Source organism: Carica papaya, chromosome 5 (assembly GCF_054855325.1).
Source record: "Carica papaya isolate Zhongbai chromosome 5, ASM5485532v1, whole genome shotgun sequence".
Classification (NCBI taxonomy): Eukaryota; Viridiplantae; Streptophyta; class Magnoliopsida; order Brassicales; family Caricaceae; genus Carica; species Carica papaya.
In genome coordinates, this window is record NC_142313.1 from 28,437,943 (window position 1) to 28,455,547 (window position 17,605).

General features: G+C 46.5%; 5 non-coding genes and 30 pseudogenes across 5 annotated transcripts; all 35 read right to left on the reverse strand.

The window, feature by feature from the left end:
* Positions 1–202: 202 nt before the first annotated feature.
* LOC148258904 (5S ribosomal RNA) lies at positions 203–320 on the reverse strand (annotated as a pseudogene).
* Positions 321–881: 561 nt separating this feature from the next.
* LOC148258905 (5S ribosomal RNA) lies at positions 882–1,000 on the reverse strand (annotated as a pseudogene).
* A 206-nt stretch (positions 1,001–1,206) lies between these two features.
* LOC148258906 (5S ribosomal RNA) lies at positions 1,207–1,325 on the reverse strand (annotated as a pseudogene).
* Positions 1,326–1,888: 563 nt separating this feature from the next.
* LOC148258907 (5S ribosomal RNA) lies at positions 1,889–2,007 on the reverse strand (annotated as a pseudogene).
* A 207-nt stretch (positions 2,008–2,214) lies between these two features.
* LOC148258908 (5S ribosomal RNA) lies at positions 2,215–2,332 on the reverse strand (annotated as a pseudogene).
* A 204-nt stretch (positions 2,333–2,536) lies between these two features.
* Positions 2,537–2,654, reverse strand: LOC148258909 (5S ribosomal RNA; annotated as a pseudogene).
* Positions 2,655–3,214: 560 nt separating this feature from the next.
* Positions 3,215–3,333, reverse strand: LOC148258910 (5S ribosomal RNA; annotated as a pseudogene).
* Positions 3,334–3,537: 204 nt separating this feature from the next.
* LOC148258911 (5S ribosomal RNA) lies at positions 3,538–3,656 on the reverse strand (annotated as a pseudogene).
* Positions 3,657–4,215: 559 nt separating this feature from the next.
* On the reverse strand, positions 4,216–4,334 carry LOC148258912 (5S ribosomal RNA). The gene has a single exon (XR_015821229.1). It is a non-coding gene; the product is annotated as a 5S ribosomal RNA (ribosomal RNA).
* A 563-nt stretch (positions 4,335–4,897) lies between these two features.
* LOC148258913 (5S ribosomal RNA) lies at positions 4,898–5,016 on the reverse strand (annotated as a pseudogene).
* A 560-nt stretch (positions 5,017–5,576) lies between these two features.
* Positions 5,577–5,695, reverse strand: LOC148258914 (5S ribosomal RNA; annotated as a pseudogene).
* A 207-nt stretch (positions 5,696–5,902) lies between these two features.
* LOC148258915 (5S ribosomal RNA) lies at positions 5,903–6,021 on the reverse strand (annotated as a pseudogene).
* Positions 6,022–6,580: 559 nt separating this feature from the next.
* Positions 6,581–6,699, reverse strand: LOC148258916 (5S ribosomal RNA). Its single transcript, XR_015820578.1, has one exon. It is a non-coding gene; the product is annotated as a 5S ribosomal RNA (ribosomal RNA).
* Positions 6,700–7,261: 562 nt separating this feature from the next.
* Positions 7,262–7,380, reverse strand: LOC148258917 (5S ribosomal RNA; annotated as a pseudogene).
* A 206-nt stretch (positions 7,381–7,586) lies between these two features.
* Positions 7,587–7,705, reverse strand: LOC148258918 (5S ribosomal RNA; annotated as a pseudogene).
* Positions 7,706–7,911: 206 nt separating this feature from the next.
* Positions 7,912–8,030, reverse strand: LOC148258919 (5S ribosomal RNA; annotated as a pseudogene).
* A 205-nt stretch (positions 8,031–8,235) lies between these two features.
* LOC148258920 (5S ribosomal RNA) lies at positions 8,236–8,354 on the reverse strand (annotated as a pseudogene).
* Positions 8,355–8,558: 204 nt separating this feature from the next.
* On the reverse strand, positions 8,559–8,677 carry LOC148258921 (5S ribosomal RNA). Its single transcript, XR_015820569.1, has one exon. It is a non-coding gene; the product is annotated as a 5S ribosomal RNA (ribosomal RNA).
* A 204-nt stretch (positions 8,678–8,881) lies between these two features.
* LOC148258922 (5S ribosomal RNA) lies at positions 8,882–9,000 on the reverse strand (annotated as a pseudogene).
* Positions 9,001–9,561: 561 nt separating this feature from the next.
* LOC148258923 (5S ribosomal RNA) lies at positions 9,562–9,680 on the reverse strand (annotated as a pseudogene).
* A 205-nt stretch (positions 9,681–9,885) lies between these two features.
* Positions 9,886–10,004, reverse strand: LOC148258924 (5S ribosomal RNA; annotated as a pseudogene).
* A 548-nt stretch (positions 10,005–10,552) lies between these two features.
* On the reverse strand, positions 10,553–10,670 carry LOC148258925 (5S ribosomal RNA; annotated as a pseudogene).
* Positions 10,671–11,230: 560 nt separating this feature from the next.
* LOC148258926 (5S ribosomal RNA) lies at positions 11,231–11,349 on the reverse strand (annotated as a pseudogene).
* Positions 11,350–11,554: 205 nt separating this feature from the next.
* LOC148258927 (5S ribosomal RNA) lies at positions 11,555–11,673 on the reverse strand (annotated as a pseudogene).
* Positions 11,674–12,234: 561 nt separating this feature from the next.
* LOC148258928 (5S ribosomal RNA) lies at positions 12,235–12,353 on the reverse strand (annotated as a pseudogene).
* A 563-nt stretch (positions 12,354–12,916) lies between these two features.
* Positions 12,917–13,035, reverse strand: LOC148258929 (5S ribosomal RNA; annotated as a pseudogene).
* A 209-nt stretch (positions 13,036–13,244) lies between these two features.
* LOC148258930 (5S ribosomal RNA) lies at positions 13,245–13,363 on the reverse strand (annotated as a pseudogene).
* A 207-nt stretch (positions 13,364–13,570) lies between these two features.
* Positions 13,571–13,689, reverse strand: LOC148258931 (5S ribosomal RNA; annotated as a pseudogene).
* Positions 13,690–14,252: 563 nt separating this feature from the next.
* Positions 14,253–14,371, reverse strand: LOC148258932 (5S ribosomal RNA; annotated as a pseudogene).
* Positions 14,372–14,934: 563 nt separating this feature from the next.
* Positions 14,935–15,053, reverse strand: LOC148258933 (5S ribosomal RNA). The gene has a single exon (XR_015820340.1). It is a non-coding gene; the product is annotated as a 5S ribosomal RNA (ribosomal RNA).
* Positions 15,054–15,262: 209 nt separating this feature from the next.
* LOC148258934 (5S ribosomal RNA) lies at positions 15,263–15,381 on the reverse strand (annotated as a pseudogene).
* Positions 15,382–15,587: 206 nt separating this feature from the next.
* On the reverse strand, positions 15,588–15,706 carry LOC148258935 (5S ribosomal RNA; annotated as a pseudogene).
* Positions 15,707–16,269: 563 nt separating this feature from the next.
* Positions 16,270–16,388, reverse strand: LOC148258936 (5S ribosomal RNA; annotated as a pseudogene).
* A 563-nt stretch (positions 16,389–16,951) lies between these two features.
* Positions 16,952–17,070, reverse strand: LOC148258937 (5S ribosomal RNA). Its single transcript, XR_015821224.1, has one exon. It is a non-coding gene; the product is annotated as a 5S ribosomal RNA (ribosomal RNA).
* Positions 17,071–17,279: 209 nt separating this feature from the next.
* On the reverse strand, positions 17,280–17,398 carry LOC148258938 (5S ribosomal RNA; annotated as a pseudogene).
* Positions 17,399–17,605: the final 207 nt, after the last annotated feature.

Below are 17,605 nucleotides of genomic sequence, written 5' to 3' on the forward strand. Positions count from 1 at the left end.
CTTTAATTTCGCGTTGCAAATACATACACTCCTCCTTTCTTCCCCCTCCCGTCATTTGTTTCCTTGTGCGTTCACACTGCACCTCTCATTCTCGTTCTAATATCGATTAAAATGCCCCTGATTCTTGATTCACATTTGCGTATAAACCAGCGGACCATAGTTCCAGTCACGCGTAACGTCGAACGACCCATCTGAAAAAAAATTGTTGCGATACGAGGACTTCCCAAGAGGTCATCCATCCGAGTACTACTCTCGCCCAAGCACGCTCAACTGCAGAGTTCTGATGGGATCCAGTGCATTAGTGCTGGTACGATGCCACTTGTTTAATTTTGCGCTTCAAATACATACACTCCTTCTCTTTTCTTCCTCCTCCCGTCATTTGTTTCCTTGTGCGTGCGCACTGCACCTTCCGTACTCGTTCTAATATCAAGTAAAATGCCACGGCACCGTGACTCACATTTGCGAATAAACCTGCAGACCATAAATCAAGTCGCGCGTAACGTCGAAAGAATCATCTACAAAAAGATGGGTGCAACGCGAGGACCTCCCAAGAAAATTGATGAAATATAAGGACTTCGCAGGAGGTCACCCGTCCGAGTACTTTTCTCGCCCAAGCACCCTTAACTGCGGAGTTCTGATAGAATCCATTGCATTAGTGCTGGTATGATCCCTCATGTTTCATTCTGCACTGCAAATACATACACTCTTTCTCCTCCCATCCCCCCTCCCGTCATTTGTTTCCTTGTGCGTGCACTCTGCATCTCTCTTTCTCGTTCTAATATCAAGTAATATGCCCCGGCACCGTGACTCACCTTTGCAAATGAACCAGCGGTTTATAATTCCATTCGCGCGTAACGTCGAACAACCCATCCGAAAAAAAGTAGGTGCAACACGAGGGCTTCCCAAGTGGTCACCAATCCGAGTACTACTCTCGCCCAAGCACACCTAACTGTGGAGTTCTGATGAGATCCGAGGCTTTAGTGCTGGTATGATCGCACCTGTTTAATTTCGCGTTTTAAATACATACACTTCTTCTCCTTTCTTCCCCCTCCCGTCATTTGTTTCCTTTTGCGTTCACACTTCACCTCTCATTCTTGTTCTAATATCGATTAAAATGCACCTGCTTCTTGACTCACATTTGCGTATAAACCAGTGAACCCTAGTTCCAGTCGCGCGTAACGTCGAACGACCCATCTGAAAAAAAAAATAGTGCAACACAAGGAATTCCCAGGAGGACACCCATCCGAGTACCAATCTCGCCCAAGCACACTTCACTGCAGAGTTCTGATGGGATCCGGTGCATTAATGCTGGTATGATCGCACCTGTTTAATTTCGCGCTGCAAATACATAAACTCATTCCCCTTTCTTTCCCCTCCCGTCATTTGTTTCCTTGTGCGTGCGCACTGCACCTCCCGTGCTCGTTCTAATATCAAGTAAAATGCTACGGTGCCGTTACTCACATTTGCGAATAAACCTGAGGACCATAATTCAAGTCGCGCGTATCGTCGAAAGAATCATCTGCAAAAAAATGGGTGCAACACGAGGACTTCCTAAGAAAATGGGTGAAAGATATGGACTTCGCAGGAGGTCACCCATCCTCGTGCTACTCTCGCCCAAGCACCCTTAACTTCCGGAATTCTGATAGAATCTGTTGCATTCGTGCTGGTACGATTGCTCATGTTTCATTCTGCGCTGCAAATATATACACTTTTTCTCCCTCCATCCCCCCTCCCGTCATTTGTTTCCTTGTGCGTGCACTCTGCATCTCTTTTTCTCGTTCTAATATTGATTAAAATGCCGCTGCTTCTTGACTCACATTTGCGTATAAACCAGTGGACCCTAGTTCCAGTCGCGCTTAACGTCGAACGACTCGTCTGAAAAAAAAAATTAGTGCGACACGAGGACTTCCCAAGAGGTCACCCATTCGAGTACTACTCTCGCCCAAGCACACTAAACTGCGGAGTTCTGATGGGATCCGGTGCATTAGCGCTGGTATGATCGCACCTCTTTAATTTCGCGCTGCAAATACATAAACTCATTCTCCTTTCTTCCCCCTCCCGTCATTTGTTTCCTTGTGCGTGCGCACTGCTCCTCTCGTTCTCGTTCAAATATCAAGTAAAATGTCACGGCGTCGTGACTCACATTTGCGAATAAATCTGCGGACCATAATTAAAGTCGCGCGTAACGTCGAACGACACATCTGAAAAAAAAAATGGGTGCAACACGAGAACTTCCCAGGAGGTAACCCATCATTGTACTACTTTCGCCAAAGCACACTTAACTGCGGAGTTCTGATGGGATCCGGTGCATTTGTGCTGTTTGACCGCACCTGTTTAATTTTGTGCTGAAAATACATACACTCCTTCTTCCCCCCCCCCCTCCCATCATTTGTTTCCTTGTGCGTTCACACTGCACCTCTCCTTCTCGTTCTTATATCGATTAAAATGCCCATGATTCTTGACTCACATTTGAGTATAAACCAGCGGACCATAGTTCCAGTCGCGTGTAACGTCGAACGACCCATCTGAAAAAAAATTGTTGCGATACGAGGACTTCCCAAGAGGTCACCCATCCGAGTACTCTTCTCGTCCAAGCACGCTTAACTGCAGAGTTCTGATGGGATCCAGTGCATTAGTGCTGGTATGATGCCACTTGTTTAATTTTGCGCTTCAAATACATACACTCCTTCCCTTTTCTTCCTCCTCCCGTAATTTGTTTACTTGTGCGTGCGCACTGCACCTTCCGTACTCGTTCTAATATCAAGTAAAATGCCACGGCGCCGTGACTCACATTTGCGAATAAACCTGCGGACCATAAATCAAGTCGCGCGTAACGTCGAAAGAATCATCTGCAAAAAGATGGGTGCAACACGAGGACCTCCCAAGAAAATGGGTGAAATATAAGGATTTCGCAGGAGGTCACCCATCCGAGTACTTTTCTCGCCCAAGCACCCTTAACTGCGGAGTTCTGATAGAATCCATTGCATTAGTGCTGGTATGATCCCTCATGCTTCATTCTGCACTGCAAATACATACACTCTTTCTCCTCCCATCCCCCCTCCCGTCATTTGTTCCTTGTGCGTGCACTCTGCATCTCTCTTTCTCGTTCTAATATCAAGTAATATGCCTCGGCACCATGACTCACCTTTGCAAATGAACCAGCGGTTTATAATTCCATTCGCGCGTAACGTCGAATAACCCATCCGAGAAAAAAAAGGTGCAACACGAGGGCTTCCCAAGTGGTCATCCATCCGATTACTACTCTCGCCCAAGCACACCTAACTGCGGAGTTATGATGGGATCCGGGGCTTTAGTGCTGGTATGATCGCACCTGTTTAATTTCGCGCTGCAAATACATACACTCCTTCTCCTTTCTTCCCCCTCCGTCATTTGTTTCCTTGTGCGTTCACACTCCAGCTCTCCTTCTCGTTCTAATATCGATTAAAATGCCCCTGCTTCTTGACTCACATTTGCGTATAAACCAGGGGACCCTAGTTCCAGACGCGCGTAACGTTGAACGACCAGTCTGAAAAAAAATTTGTGCGACACGAGGACTTCCTAGGAGGTCAACCATTCGAGTACTAATCTCGCCCAAGCACACTTAACTGCGGAGTTCTGATGGGATCTGGGGCTTTAGTGCTGGTATGATCGCACCTGTTTAGTTTCGCGCTGCAAATACATACATTCCTTCTCTTTTCTTCCCCCTCCCGTCATTTGTTTCCTTGTGCGTGCGCGCTGCACCTCCCGTTCTCGTTCTAATATCAAGTAAAATACCACAGCGCCGTGACTCACATTTGCGAATAAACCTGAGGACCATAATTTAAGTCGCGCGTAACATCGAAAGAATCATCTGCAAAAAAATGGGTGCAACACGAGGACTTCACAAGAAAATGGGTGAAATATAAGGACTTCGCAGGAGGTAATCCATGCTATTACTACTCTCGCCCAAGCACCCTTACCTATGGAGTTCTGATAGAATCCGTTGCATTAGTGCTGGTATGATCGCACCTGTTTCATTCTGCGCTGCAAATACATACACTTTTTCTCCTTCCCTCCCCCTCTCATTAATTGTTTCATTGTGCGTTCACACTGCATCTCTCCTTCTCGTTCTAATATCGATTAAAATGCCCCTGCTTCTTGACTCACATTTGCGTATAAACCAGCAGACCCTATTTCCAGTCGCGCGTAACGTCGAACGACCCGTCTGAAAAAAAATTGGTGCGACACGAGGACTTCCTAAGAGGTCACCCATCCGAGTACTACTCTCGCCCAAGCACACTTAACTGCGGAGTTCTGATGGGATCCGGTGCATTAGTGCTGGTATGATCGCACCTGTTTAATTCTGCGCTGCAAATACATAAACTCCTCCTCCTTTCTTCCCCCTCCCGTCATTTGTTTCCTTGTGCGTGCGCACTGCACCTCCCGTGATCGTTCAAATATCAAGTAAAATGCTACGGTGCCGTGACTCACATTTGCGAATAAACCTGAGGACCATAATTCAAGTCGTGCGTATCGTCGAAAGAATCATCTGCAAAAAAAATTGGTGCAACACGAGGACTTCCTAAGAAAACGGGTGAAATATAAGGACTTCGCAGGAGGTCACCCATCCTAGTGCTACTCTCGCCCAAGCACCCTTAACTTGCGGATTTCTGATAGAATCCGTTGCGTTCGTGCTGGTATGATTGCTCATGTTTCATTCTGCGCTGCAAATATATAAACCTTTTCTCCCTCCATCCCCCCTCCCGTCATTTGTTTCCTTGTGCGTGCACTCTGCATCTCTCCTTCTCGTTCTAATATCGATTAAAATGCCCCTGCTTCTTGACTCACATTTGCGTATAAACCAGTGGACCCTAGTTCTAGTCGCACGTAACGTCGAACGACCCGTCTGAAAAAAAAATTACTGCAGCACGAGGACTTCCCAGGAGGTCACCCATCCGAGTACTACTCTCGCCCAAGCACACTTAACTGCGCAATTCTGATGGGATCCGTTGCATTAGTGCTGGTATGATCGCACCTGTTTAATTTTGCGCTGCAAATAGATAGACTCCTTCTCCTTTCTTCCCCCTCCCGTCAATTGTTTCCTTGTGCGTGCGCACTGCACCTCTCGTTCTCGTTCAAATATCAAGTAAAATGTCACAGCGCTGTGACTCACATTTGCGAATAAATCTGCGGACCATAAATCAAATCGCGCGTAACGTCGAAAGAATCATCTGCAAAAAGATGGGTGCAACACGAGGACCTCCCAAGAAAATGGGTGAAATATAAGGACTTCGCAGGAGGTCACCCATCCGAGTACTTTTCTCGCCCAAGCACCCTTAACTGCGGAGTTCTGATAGAATCCGTTGCGTTAGTGCTGGTATGATCCCTCATGTTTCATTCTGCACTGCAAATACATACACTCTTTCTCCTCCCATCCCCCCTCCCGTCATTTGTTTCCTTGTGCGTGCACTCTGCATCTCTCTTTCTCGTTATAATATCAAGTAATATGCCCCGGCACCGTGACTCACCTTTGCAAATGAACCAGCGGTTTATAATTCCATTCGCGCGTAACGTCGAACAACCCATTCGAAAAAAAATTGGTGCAACACGAGGGCTTCCCAAGTGGTCACCCATCCGAGTACTACTCCCGCCCAAGCACACTTAACTGCGGAGTTCTGATGGGATCCGGAGCTTTAGTGCTTGTATGATCGCACCTGTTTAATTTAACGCTGCAAATACATACACTCCTTCTCCTTTCTTCCCCCTCCTGTCATTTGTTTCCTTGTGCGTTCACACTTCACGTCTCATTCTCGTTCTAATATCGATTAAAATGCCCCTGCTTCTTGACTAACATTTGCGTATAAACTAGCGGACTCTAGTTCCAGACGTGCGTAACGTCGAACGACCCGTCTGAAAAAAAAAATTGGTGCGACACGAGTACTTCCCAGGAGGTCACCCATCCGAGTACTAATCTCGCCCAAGCACACATAACTGCGGAGTTCTGATGGGATCCGGTGCATTAATGCTGGTATGATCGCACCTGTTTAATTTCGTGCTGCAAATACAAAAACTCATTCCCCTTTCTTCCCCCTCCCGTCATTTGTTTCCTTGTGCGTGCGCACTGCACCTCTCGTTCTCGTTCTAATATCAAGTAAAATGTCACGGCACCGTGACTCACATTTGCGAATAAACTTGATGACCATAATTCAAGTCGCGCGTAACGTCGAAAGAATCATTTGCAAAAAAATGGGTGCAACACGAGGACTTCACAAGAAAATGGGTGAAATATAAGGACTTCGCAGGAGGTAACCCATGCTAGTACTACTCTCGCCAAAACACCCTTACCTACGGAGTTCTGATAAAATCCGTTGCATTAGTGCTGGTATGATCGCACCTGTTTCATTTCGTGCTGAAAATACATACACTCCTTCTCCTTCCCTCCCTCTTCCATCAATTATTTCCTTGTGCGTTCACACTGCACCTCTTCTTCTCCTTCTAATATCGATTAAAATGCCCCTACTTCTTGACTCACATTTGCGTATAAACCAGCGGACCCTAGTTCCAGTCGCGCGTAACGTCGAACGACCCGTCTGAAAAAAAATTGGTGCGACACGAGGACTTCCCAAGAGGTCACCCATCCGAGTACTACTCTCGCCCAAGCACACTTAACTGCGGAGTTCTGATGGGATCCGGTGCATTAGTGCTGGTATGATCGCACCCATTTAATTCCGCGCTGCAAATGCATAAATTCCTTCTCCTTTCTTCCCCCTCCCGTTATTTGTTTCCTTGTGCGTGCGCATTGCACCTCCCGTGCTCGTTCTAATATTAAGTAAAATGCTACGGTGCCGTGACTCACATTGGCGAATAAACCTGAGGACCATAATTCAAGTCGCGCGTAACGTCGAAAGAATCATATGTAAAAAAATGGGTGCAACACGAGGACTTCCTAAGAAAATAGGTTTTAATATAAGGACTTCGCATGTGGTCACCCATCCTAGTGCTACTCTCGCCCAAGCACCCTTAACTTGCGGAGTTCTGATAGACTCCGTTGCATTGGTGCTGGTATGATCTCTCATGTTTCATTCTGCGCTGGAAATACATACACTTTTTCTCCCTCCATCCCCTCTCCCGTCATTTGTTTCCTTGTGCGTGCACTCTGCATCTCTCCTTCTTGTTCTAATATCAAGTAAAATGCCCTGGCATCGTGACTCACCTTTGCGAATGAACCAGCGGTATATAATTGCATTCGCGCGTAACGTCGAACGATCCATCCGAAAAAAAATGGGTGCAACACGAGGACTTCCCAGGAGGTCACCAATCCGAGTACTACTCCCGCCCAAGCACACTTAACTGCTAAGTTCTGATGGGATATGGTGCATTAGTGCTGGTATGATGGCACCTATTTAATTTCGCACTGCAAATACGTACACTCCTTCTTCTTTCTTCCCCTTCCCGTCATTTGTTTCCTTGTGCGTGTGCACTGCACCTCTCGTTCTCGTATAAATATCAAGTAAAATGCCACGGCGTAGTGACTCACATTTTTGAATAAATCTGCGGACTATAATGAAAGTCGCGCGTAACGTGGAATGGCACATCTAAAAAAAAAATGGGTGCAACACGAGAACTTCCCAGGAGGTAACCCATCCTTGTACTACTTTCGCCAAAGCACACTTAACAGCGGAGTTCTGATGGGATTCGGTATATTTGTGCTGGTGTGATAGCACCTGTTTAATTTCGTGCTGAAAATACATACACTCCTTCTCCTTCCCTCCCCCCTCCCATCATTTGTTTCCTTGTGCGTTCGCACTGTACCTCTTTTTCTCGTTCTAATATCGATTAATATGCCCCTGCTTCTTGACTCACATTTGCGTATAAACAAGTGGACCATAGTTCCAGTTGCGCGTAACGTCGAACGACTCGTCTGAAAAAAAATTTGTACGACACGAGAACTTCCCAGGAGGTCACCCATCCGAGTACTACTTTCGCCCAAACACACTTAACTGCAGAGTTATGATGGGATCCGTTGCATTAGTGCTGGTATGATCACACTCGTTTAATTTTGCGCTGCAAATACATAAACTCCTTCTCCTTTCTTCCCCCTCCCGTCATTTGTTTCCTTGTGCGTGCGCACTGTACCTCCCGTGCTCATTTTAATATCAAGTAAAATGTTACGACGCCGTGACTCACATTTGCGAATAAACCTGAGGACCAAAATTCAAGTCGCGCGTAACGTCGAAAGAATCATCTGCAAAAAAATGGGTGCAACACGAGAACTTCCCAAGTGGTCACCCATCCGAGTACTACTCTCGCCCAAGCACACTTAACTGCGGAGTTATGATGGGATCGGTTGTATTAATGCTAGTATGATCACACCTGTTTAATTTCGCACTGCAAATACATAAACTCCTTCTCCTTTCTTCCCCCTCCCGTCATTTGTTTCCTTGTGCGTGAACTCTGCATCTCTCTTTCTCGTTCTAATATCAAGTAATATGCCTCGGCAACGTGACTCACCTTTGCAAATGAACCAGTGGTTTATAATTCCATTCGCGCGTAACGTCGAACAACCCATCTGAATAAAATTGGTGCAACACGAGGGCTTCCCAAGTGGTCACCCATCCGAGTACTACTCTCGCCCAAGCACACTTAACTGCGGAGTTCTGATGGGATCCGGAGCTTTAGGGCTGGTATGATCGCACCTATTTAATTTCGCACTGTAAATACATACACTCCTTCTCCTTTCTTCCCCCTCCCGTCATTTGTTTCCTTGTGCGTTCACACTTCACCTCTCATTCTCGTTCTAATATCGATTAAAATGCCCCTGCTTCTTCACTCACATTTGTGTATAAACCAGCGGACCCTAGTTCCAGACGCGCGTAACGTCGAACGACCCGTCTGAAAAAAATTGGTGCGACACGAGGACTTCCCAGGAGGTCAGCCATCCGAGTACTAATCTCGCCCAAGCACACATAACTGCGGAGTTCTGATGGGATCCGGTGCATTAATGCTGGTGTGATCGCACTTGTTTAATTTCGCGCTGCAAATACATAAACTCATTCCCCTTTATTCCCCCTCCCGTAATTTGTTTCCTTGTGCGTGTGCACTGCACCTCCCGTTCTCGTTCTAATATCAAGTAATATGCCACGGCACCGTGACTCACATTTGCGAATAAACCTGAGGACCATAATTCAAGTCGCGCATAACATCGAAAGAATCATCTGCAAAAAAATAGGTGCAACACGAGGACTTCAGAAGAAAATGGGTGAAATATAAGGACTTCGCAGGACGTAACCCATGCTAGTATTACTCTCGCCCAAGCACCCTTACCTACGGAGTTCTGATAGAATCCTTTGCATTAGTGCTGGTATGATCCCTCATGTTTTATTCTGCACTGCAAATACATACACTCTTTCTCCTTCCATCCCCCCTCCCGTCATTTGTTTCCTTGTGCGTGCACTCTGCATCTCTATTTCTCGTTCTAATATCAAGTAATATGCCCCAGCACCGTGACTCACCTTTGCAAATGAACCAGCGGTTTATAATTTCATTCGCCCGTAACGTCGAACAACCCATCCGAAAAAAAAATTGATGCAACACGAGGGCTTCCCAAGTGGTCACCCATCCGAGTACTACTCTCGCCTAAGCACACTTAACTGTGGAGTTCTGATGGGATCCGGAGCTTTAGTGCTGGTATGATCGGACCTGTTTAATTTCACGCTGCAAATACATACACTCCTTTTCCTTTCTTCCACCTCCCGTCATTTGTTTCCTTGTGCGTTCACACTTCACCTCTCATTCTTGTTCTAATATCGATTAAAATGCCCCTGCTTCTTGACACAGATTTGCGTATAAACCAACAGACCCTAGTTCCAGACGTGCGTAACGTCGAACGACCCGTCTGAAAAAAAAATGGTGCGACACGAGGATTTCCTAGGAGGTCATCCATCCGAGTACTAATCTCGCCCAAGCACACATAACTGCGGAGTTCTGATGGGATCCGGTGCATTAGTGCTGGTATGATCGCACCTGTTTAATTTCGCGCTGCAAATACATAAACTCATTCCCCTTTCTTCCCCCTCCCGTCATTTGTTTCCTTGTGCGTGCGCACTGCACCTCCCGTTCTCATTCTAATATCAAGTAAAATGCCACGGCGCCGTGACTCACATTTGCGAATAAACATGAGGACCATAATTCAAGTCGCGCGTAACGTCGAAATAATCATTTGCAAAAAAATGGGTGCAACACAAGGACTTCACAAGAAAATGGGTGAAATATAAGGACTTCGCAGGAGGTAACCCATGCTAGTACTACTCTCGCCCAAGCACCCTTACCTACGGAGTTCTGATAGAATCTGTTGCATTAGTGCTGGTATGATCGCACCTGTTTCATTTCGTGCTGAGCATACATACACTCCTTCTTCTTCCCTCCCCCTCCCATCAATTGTTTCCTTGTGCGTTCACACTGCACCGCTCCTTCTCGTTCTAATATCGATTAAAATACCCCTGCTTCTTGACTCACATTTGCTTATAAACCAGCGGACTCTAGTTCCAGTTGAACGACCCATTTGAAAAAAAAATTGTTGCGATACGAGGACTTCCCAAGAGGTCACCCATCCGAGTACTACTCTCGCCCATGCACACTTAACTGCAGAGTTCTGATGGGATCCAGTGCATTAGTGCTGGTATGATGCCATTTGTTTAATTTTGCGCTTCAAATACATACACTCCTTCCCTTTTGTTCCTCATCCCGTCATTTGTTTCCTTGTGCGTGCGCACTGCACCTCCAGTACTCGATCTAATATCAAATAAAATGTCACGGCGCCGTGACTCAGATTTGCGAATAAACCTACGAACCATAAATCAAGTCGCGCGTAACGTCGAAAGAATCATCTGCAAAAAGATGGGTGCAACACGAGGACCTCCCAAGAAAATGGGTGAAATATAAGGACTTCGCAGGAGGTCACCCATCCGAGTTCTTTTCTCGCCCGAGCACCCTTAACTGCGGAGTTCTGATAGAATCCGTTGCATTAGTGCTGGTATGATCCCTCATGTTTCATTCTGCACTGCAAATACATACACTCTTTCTCCTCCCGTCCCCCCTCCCGTCATTTGTTTCCTTGTGCGTGCACTCTGCATCTCTCTTTCTCGTTCTAATATCAAGTAATATGCCCCAGCACCGTGACTCACCTTTGCAAATGAACCAGCTGTTTATAATTCCATTCGCGCGTAACGTCGAACAACCCATCTGAAAAAAATAGGTGCAACACGAGGGCTTCCCAAGTTGTCACCCATCCGAGTACTACTCTCGCCCAAGCACACTTAAGTGCGGAGTTCTGATGGGATCCGGGGCTTTAGTGCTGGTATGATCGCACCTATTTAATTTCGTGCTACAAATACATACACTCCTTCTCCTTTCTTCCCCCTCCGGTCATTTGTTTCCTTGTGCGTTCACACTTCACCTCTTATTCTCATTCTAATATCGATTAAAATGCCCCTGCTTCTTGACTCACATTTGCGTATAAACCAGCGGACCCTAGTTCCAGTCGCGCGTAACATCGAACGACCCGTCTGGAAAAAAATTAGTGCAACACGAGGACTTCTCAAGAGGTCACTCATCGGAGTACTACTCTCGCCGAAGCACACTTAACTGCAGAGTTCTGATGGGATCCGGTGCATTACTGCTGGAATGATTGCACCTGTTTAATTTCCCGCTGCAAATACATACACTCCTTCTCTTTTCGTCCCCCTCTCGTCATTTGTTTCCTTGTGCGGGAGCACTGCAACTCCCGTTCTCGTTCTAATATCAAGTAAAATGCTACAGCGCCGTGACTCACATTTGCGAATAAACCTGAGGACCATAATTCAAGTCGCGCGTAAAGTCAAAAGAATCATCTGCAAAAAAATGGGTGCAACACGAGGACTTCTTAAGAAAATGGGTGAAATATAAGGACTTCGCAGGAGGTCACCCATCCTAGTGCTACTCTCGCCCAAGCACCCTTAACTTGCGGAGTTCTGAAAGAATCCGTTGCATTGGTGCGGGTATAATTGCTCATGTTTCATTCTGCGCTGCAAATACATACACTTTTTCTCCCTCCATCCCCCCTCCCGTCATTTGTTTCCTTGTGCGTGCACTCTGCATCTCTCCTTCTCGTTCTAATATCGATTAAAATACCCCTGCTTCTTGACTCACATTTGTGTATAAACCAGCGGACCCTAGTTCCAATCGCGCGTAAAGTCGAACGACCCGTCTGAAAAAAAATTAGTGCGACACGAGGACTTCCCAAGAGGTCACCCATCCGAGTACTACTCTCGCCCAAGCACACTTAACTGCGAAGTTCTGATGGAATCCGATGCATTAATGCTGGTATGATCGCACCCGTTTAATTTCGCGCTGCAAATACATAAACTCCTTCTCCTTTCTTCCCCCTCTCATCATTTATTTCCTTGTGCGTGCGCACTGCACCTCCCGTGCTCGTTTTAATATCAAGTTAAATGCTACGGTGCGGTGACTCACATTTGCGAATAAACCTGAGGACCATAATTCAAGTCGCGCGTATCGTCGAAAGAATCATCTGCAAAAAAATGGGTGCAACACGAGGACTTTCTGAGAACATGGGTGAAATATAAGGACTTCGCAGGAGGTCACCCATCCTAGCTCTACTCTCGCCCAAGCACCCTTAACTTGCGGAGTTCTGATAGAATCCGTTGTATTGGTGCTGGTATCATTGCTCATGTTTCATTCTGCGCTGCAAATACATACACTTTTTCTCCCTCCATCCCTCATCCCGTCATTTGTTTCCTTGTGCGTGCACTCTGCATCTCTCCTTCTCGTTCTAATATCGATTAAAATGCTCCTGCTTCTTGACTCACATTTGCGTATAAACCAGTGGACCCTACTTCCAGTCGCGCGTAACGTCGAACGACCCGTCTGAAAAAAAAAATTAGTGCCACACGAGGACTTCCCAGGAGGTCACCCATCTGAGTACTACTCTCGCCCAAGAACACTTATCTGCGGAGTTCTGATGGGATCCGGTGCATTTGTGCTGGTATGATCGCACCAGTTTAATTTCGCGTTGCAAATACATAAACTCCTTCTCCTTTCTTCCCACTCCCGTCATTTGTTTCCTTGTGCGTGCGCACTGCACCTCTCGTTCTCATTCAAATATCAAGTAAAATGCCACGGCGCCGTGACTCACAATTACGAATGAATCTGCGGACCATAATTAAAGTCGCGCGTAACGTCGAACGGCACATCTGAAAAAAAGAAAATGGGTGCAATACGAGAACTTCCCAGGAGGTAACCCATCATTGTACTACTTTCGCCAAAGCACACTTAACTTCGGAGTTCTGATGGGATCCGGTGCATTTGTGCGGGTGTGACCGCACCTGTTTAATTTCGTGCTGAAAATACATACACTCCTTCTTCCCTCCCCCCCCCTCCCATCATTTGTTTCCTTGTTCGTGCACTCTGCATCTTTCTTTCTCGTTCTAATATCGATTAAAATGCCCCTGCTTCTTGACTCACATTTGCGTATGAGCCAGGCGTCCCTACTTCCAGTCGCGCGTAACGTCGAACGACCCGTCTAAAAAAAAAATTAATGCGACACGAGGACTTCCCAGGAGGTCACCCATTTGAGTTCTAATCTCGCCCAAGCACACTTAACTGCAGAGTTCTGATGGGATCCGGTGCATTCGTGCTGGTATGATCGCACCGATTTAATTTCGCTCTGCAAATACATAAACTCCTTCTCCTTTCTTCCCCCTCCTGTCATTTGTTTCCTTGTGCGTGCGCACTGCACCCCTCGTTCTCGTTCAAATATCAAGTAAAATGCCACGACGCTGTGACTCACATTTGCGAATAAATCTGCGGACCATAATTAAAGTCGTGCGTAACGTCGAACGGCACATCTGAAAAAAAGAAAATGGGTGCAACACGAGGACTTCACAAGAAAATGGGTGAAATATAAGGACTTCGCAGGAGGTAACCCATGCTAGTACTACTCTCGCCCAAGCAACCTTACCTACGGAGTTCTGATAGAATCTGTTCCATTAGTACTGGTATGATCGCACCTGTTTCATTTCGTGCTGAAAATACATACACTCATTCTCCTTCCCTCCCCCTCCCATCAATTGTTTCCTTGTGCGTTCACACTGCACCTCTCCTTCTCGTTCTAATATCGATTAAAATGCCCCTGCTTCTTGACTCACAATTGCGTATAAACCAGCGGACCCCAGTTCTAGTCGCGCGTAACGTCGAACGACCCGTCTGAAAAAAAATTGGTGCGACACAAGGACCTCCCAGGAGGTCACCCATCCGAGTACTACTCTCTCCCAAGCACACTTAACTGCCAAGCTCTGATGGGATCCGGTGCATTAGTGCTGGTATGATCGCACCGGTTTAATTCTGCACTGTAAATACATAAACTCTTTCTCCTTTCTTCCCCCTCCCGTCATTTGTTTCCTTGTGCGTGCGCACTGCACCTCCCGTGCTCGTTCTAATATCAAGTAAAATGCTACGGTGCCGTGACTCACATTTGCGAATAAACCTGAGGACCATAATTCAAGTCGCGCGTATCGTCGAAAGAATCATCTGCAAAAAAATGGGTGCAACACGAGGAGTTCCTAAGAAAATTGGTGAAATATAAGGACTTTGCAAGAGGTCACCCATCCTAGTGCTACTCTCGCCCAAGCACCCTTAACTTGCGGAGTTCTAATAGAATCCGTTGCATTGGTGCTGGTATGATTGCTCATGTTTCATTCTGCGGTGCAAATACATACACTTTTTTTCCCTCCATCCCTCCTCCCGTCATTTGTTTCCTTGTGCGTGCACTCTGCATCTCTCCTTCTCGTTCTAATATCGATTAAAATGCTCCTGCTTCTTGACTCACATTTGTGTATAAACTAGTGGACCCTAGTTCCAGTCGTGCGTAACGTCGAACGACCCGTCTGAAAAAAAAAATTAGTGCGACACGAGGACTTCCCAGGAGGTCACCCATCCGAGTACTACTCTCGCCCAAGCACACTTATCTGCGGAGTTCTGATGGGATCCGGTGCATTAGTGCTGGTATGATCGCACCAGTTTAATTTCGCGTTGCAAATACATAAACTCCTTCTCCTTTCTTCCCCCTCCCGTCATTTGTTTCCTTGTGCGTGCGCACTCCACCTCTCGTTCTCGTTCAAATATCAAGTAAAATGCCACGGCGCCGTGACTCACATTTGCGAATAAATCTGCGGACCATAATTAAAGTCGCGCGTAACGTCGAACGGCACATCTGAAAAAAAAAAAATGGGTGCAATACGAGAACTTCCCAGGAGGTAACCCATCATTGTACTACTTTTGCCAAAGCACACTTAACTTCGGAGTTCTGATGGGATCCGGTTCATTTGTGCGGGTGTGACCGCACCTGTTTAATTTCGTGCTGAAAATACATACACTCCTTCTTCCCTCCCCCCCCTCCCATCATTTGTTTCCTTGTTTGTGCACTCTGCATCTCTCCTTCTCGTTCTAATATCGATTAAAATGCCCCTGCTTCTTGACTCACATTTGCGTATGAACCAGGCGTCCCTACTTCCAGTCGCGCGTAACGTCGAACGACCCGTCTAAAAAAAAAATTAATGCGACACGAGGACTTCCCAGGAGGTCACCCATCTGAGTTCTAATCACGCCCAAGCACACTTAACTGCGGAGTTCTGATGGGATCCGCTGCATTCGTGCTGGTATGATCGCACCGATTTAATTTCGCTCTGCAAATACATAAACTACTTCTCCTTCCTTCCCCCTCCTGTCATTTGTTTCCTTGTGCGTGCGCACTGCAACTCTCGTTCTCGTTCAAATATCAAGTAAAATGCCACGACGCTGTGACTCACATTTGCGAATAAATCTGCGGACCATAATTAAAGTCATGCGTAACGTAGAACGACACATCTGAAAAAAAGAAAATGGGTACAACACGAGGACTTCACAAGAAAATGGGTGAAATATAAGGACTTCGCAGGAGGTAACCCATGATATTACTACTCTCGCCCAAGCAACCTTACCTACGGAGTTCTGATAGAATCTGTTCCATTAGTGCTGGTATGATCGCACCTGTTTCATTTCGTGCTGAAAATACATACACTCCTTCTCCTTCCCTCCCCTTCCCATCAATTGTTTCCTTGTGCGTTCACACTGCACCTCTCCTTCTCGTTCTAATATCGATTAAAATGCCCCTGCTTCTTGACTCACAATTGCGTATAAACCAGCGGACCCCAGTTCTAGTCGCGCGTAACGTCGAACGACCCGTCTGAAAAAAAATTGGTGCGACACAAAGACTTCCCAGGAGGTCACCCATCTGAGTACTACTCTCTCCCAAGCACACTTAACTGCCGAGCTCTGATGGGATCCAGTGCATTAGTGCTGGTATGATCGCACCGGTTTAATTCTGCACTGTAAATACATAAACTCTTTCTCCTTGCTTCCCCCTCCCGTCATTTGTTTCCTTGTGCGTGCGCACTGCACCTCCCGTGCTTGTTCTAATATCAAGTAAAATGCTACGGTGCCGTGACTCACATTTGCGAATAAACCTGAGGACAATAATTCAAGTCGAGCGTATCGTCGAAAGAATCATCTGCAAAAAAATGGGTGCAACACGAGGAGTTCCTAAGAAAATTGGTGAAATATAAGGACTTTGCAGGAGGTCACCCATCCTAGTGCTACTCTCGCCCAAGCACCCTTAACTTGCGGAGTTCTAATAGAATCCGTTGCATTGGTGCTGGTATGATTGCTCATGTTTCATTCTGCGCTGCAAATACATACACTTTTTTTCCCTCCATCCCTCCTCCCATCATTTGTTTCCTTGTGCGTGCACTCTGCATCTCTCCTTCTCGTTCTAATATCGATTAAAATGCTCCTCCTTCTTGACTCACATTTGCGTATAAACCAGTGGACCCTAGTTCCAGTCGCGCGAAACGTCGAACGACCCGTCTGAAAAAAAAAATTAGTGCGACACGATGACTTCCCAGGAGGTCACCCATCCGAGTACTACTCTCGCCCAAGCACACTTATCTGCGGAGTTCTGATGGGATCCGGTGCATTAGTGCTGGTATGATCGCACCAGTTTAATTTCGCGTTGCAAATACATAAACTCCTTCTCCTTTCTTCCCCCTCCCATCATTTGTTTCCTTGTGCGTGCGCACTCCACCTCTCGTTCTCGTTCAAATATCAAGTAAAATGCCACGGCGCCGTGACTCACATTTGCGAATAAATCTGCGGACCGTAATTAAAGTCGCACGTAACGTCGAACGTCACATCTGAAAAAAAGAAAATGGGTGCAATACGAGAACTTCCCAGGAGGTAACCCATCATTGTACTACTTTCGCCAAAGCACACTTAACTTCGGAGTTCTGATGGGATCCGATGCATTTGTGCGGGTGTGACCGCACCTGTTTAATTTCGTGCTGAAAATACATACACTCCTTCTTCCCTCCCCCCCCCCTCCCATCATTTGTTTCCTTGTTCGTGCACTCTGCATCTCTCCTTCTCGTTCTAATATCGATTAAAATGCCCCTGCTTCTTGACTCACATTTGCGTATGAACCAGGCGTTCCTACTTCCAGTCGCGCGTAACGTCGAACGACCCGTCTAAAAAAAAA